At 45.8% G+C, this 2762-nt stretch overlaps 1 non-coding gene across 1 annotated transcript; it reads left to right on the top strand.

Annotated features, from left to right (window-relative positions):
* The first annotated feature begins 1200 nt into the window (after window positions 1-1200).
* Window positions 1201-1272, top strand: Trnai-aau (transfer RNA isoleucine (anticodon AAU)). Its single transcript has one exon. It is a non-coding gene; the product is annotated as a tRNA-Ile (tRNA).
* Window positions 1273-2762: the final 1490 nt, after the last annotated feature.

The raw sequence follows: 2762 nt of genomic DNA, 5'->3' as shown, positions 1-2762 counted from the left end.
TCGTTGTCGTCGTCGTCGTCGTCGCCGCTTCTGCAGAAGTAGCAAATGGCCATCGTAGCAAATGCGGCGAGGGACGCCCTGCCTTCGATTCCGAATGCACAAAGTGTGTGGTCTTGTTTCTCAGTCTATATTTGATCGGTCTCGTAAGAGGTTGAATGTAACGAATGGGTGGGAAAGAGCAAGGGGCAGCGGCTGTGTAGAACGAAAACACAAATCCTTAGGGGTGTGAGCGTTTCGAGATGAGTAGTATAGTTGTAAATGTTTGCCGTCAGTGACCTATTGCATAAGGCGTCGGACTTCGGATCTGAAGATTACAGGTTCGAATGCTCTCATGCTCGAGTTTTTCCAGTTCTGAAAAAGAAACATACCGTTTTAAGGTAGCAATTGAGCAGTACGAAACCGTCTGAATGTTGCTGTTGACCATTTTTTGCTTGGAGATGCTCTTGAGCTTGAAACACACACAACAAGACCGGTGTTAACTAGCGAAATGGTCGGCAGAGTGCCGGCACCGCGAGTTTTGACTGGCACTTGCACATCTAAAACAAGGTCGTAAAGTAACTCGTTCGGCTTTTGAGTCACATAAAGTATGTGTGTTAATTTTGACGCCACTAGCTCTGCTTGTTGTCATGCAATTTCTTTGCCTCTCAGAAATGATTATGACATAAAAGTGAAGTACGTGACGAGTGTGACGTTAGGAAAACATTAGGCAGCATGGAGAGATTCTGTATGGGACCACCCAACCGAAACGAGTACTGTGTGACGTGCTACCCGGAAGCTATTCAACACGGTAGCCGGCTAGCTCAGTCGGTAGAGGGTCAGAATTTTAATGCCAGGGTCGTGGGTTCGAGCCGCAAACTCGGCGGAACGGAATTTTTTTCCGCTGCAGATGTAAATTACCGTTTTTCTGATTAACGAGATTTAATGGAAATAGCAACTTTAAACTTTGCCTACGTCTCTGTCAGTCGCAAGGAAACTGTATTTGAAGGTGAAGGTGATTTTGTAGACATGTGTGAAAGACATGTTCTGAAATGGAAGTGTTGTTGTTTGGAGAGCACATCGGCTACGTGCCAGATGTGTAGCAAAGCAGTAATGGGTCGCCATAGCTGCAAATATTAGCCGGTAATATGAAGTGTTGTCAGCTGAAGTCTGATGATGCAGACGACCGTAAGGACGAAGTACCCAAAATTACCGCTAGGCCGCGCCTCTTTAGCTCAGTGGTAGAGCACTGGTCTAATAAGCCAGGGGTCGTAAGTTCCATCCTTACAGGAGAAAGATGAATTTTGGAAATCAGTTGCGCGTCGTGGCTGTATAGCAAACAGTATTTGTGATGACGAACAATTAGCAACAGGCGTTTTTTTTAAGAATTACTCTCAGATGTGATTAAGGCGAATGGCGCAGATAAAGCATTTGCCAAAGCGGTACAGCATAAGGGGGGGACGAGGCAGTCTGAATTACATTTTATAGATGTATTTCTCACATATCTCAGAGCCTCTCGCGATATTCGTTGTCGTCGTCGTCGTCGTCGTCGCTGCTTCTGCAGAAGTAGCAAATGGCCATCGTAGCAAATGCGGCGAGGGACGCCCTGCCTTCGATTCCGAATGCAAAAAGTGTGTGGTCTTGTTTCTCAGTCTATATTTGATCGGTCTCGTAAGAGGTTGAATGTAACGAATGGGTGGGAAAGAGCAAGGGGCAGCGGCTGTGTAGAACGAAACCACAAATCCTCAGGGGTGTGAGCGTTTCGAGATGAGTAGTATAGTTGTAAATGTTTGTCGTCAGTGACCTATTGCATAAGGCGTCGGACTTCGGATCTGAAGATTACAGGTTCGAATGCTCTCATGCTCGAGTTTTTCCAGTTCTGAAAAAGAAACATACCGTTTTAATGTAGCAATTGAGCAGTACGAAACCGTCTGAATGTTGCTGTTGACCATTTTTTGCTTGGAGATGCTCTTGAGCTTGAAACACACACAACAAGACCGGTGTTAACTAGCGAAATGGTCGGCAGAGTGCCGGCACCGCGAGTTTTGACTGGCACTTGCACATCTAAAACAAGGTCGTAAAGTAACTCGTTCGGCTTTTGAGTCACATAAAGTATGTGTGTTAATTATGACGCCACTAGCTCTATATGTTGTCATGCAATTTCTTAACTCTCAGAAATGATTATGACATAAAAGTGAAGTACGTGACGTGTGTGACGTTAGGAAAACATTAGGCAGCATGGAGAGAAACTGTATGGGACCACCCAACCGAAACGAGTACTGTGTGACGTGCTACCCGGAAGCTGCTCAACATGGTAGCCGGCTAGCTCAGTCGGTAGAGGGTCAGAATCTTAATCCCAGGGTCGTGGGTTCGAGCCGCATGCTCGGCGGAACGGAATTTTGTTCCGCTGCAGATGTAAATTACCGTTTTTCTGATTAACGATATTTAATGGAAATAGCAACTTTAAACTTTGCCTACGTCTCTGTCAGTCGCAAGGAAACTGTATTTGAAGGTGAAGGTGATTTTGTAGACATGTGTGAAAGACATGTTCTGAAATGCAAGTGTTGTTGTTTGGAGAGCACATCGGCTACGTGTCAGATGTGTAGCCAAGCAGTAATGGGTCGCCATAGCTGCAAATATTAGCCGGTAATATGAAGTGTTGTCAGCTAAAGTCTGATGATGCAGACGACCGTAAGGACGAAGTACCCAAGAGAACCGCTAGGCCGCGCCTCTTTAGCTCAGTGGTAGAGCACTGGTGTAATAAACCAGGGGTCGTAAGTTCCATC

This window comes from Schistocerca gregaria, unplaced genomic scaffold, assembly GCF_023897955.1.
Source record: "Schistocerca gregaria isolate iqSchGreg1 unplaced genomic scaffold, iqSchGreg1.2 ptg000573l, whole genome shotgun sequence".
Lineage (NCBI taxonomy): Eukaryota > Metazoa > Arthropoda > Insecta > Orthoptera > Acrididae > Schistocerca > Schistocerca gregaria.
The sequence above is the reverse complement of the archived record's forward strand: the minus strand, read 5'-3'. Positions and strand labels throughout refer to the sequence as shown.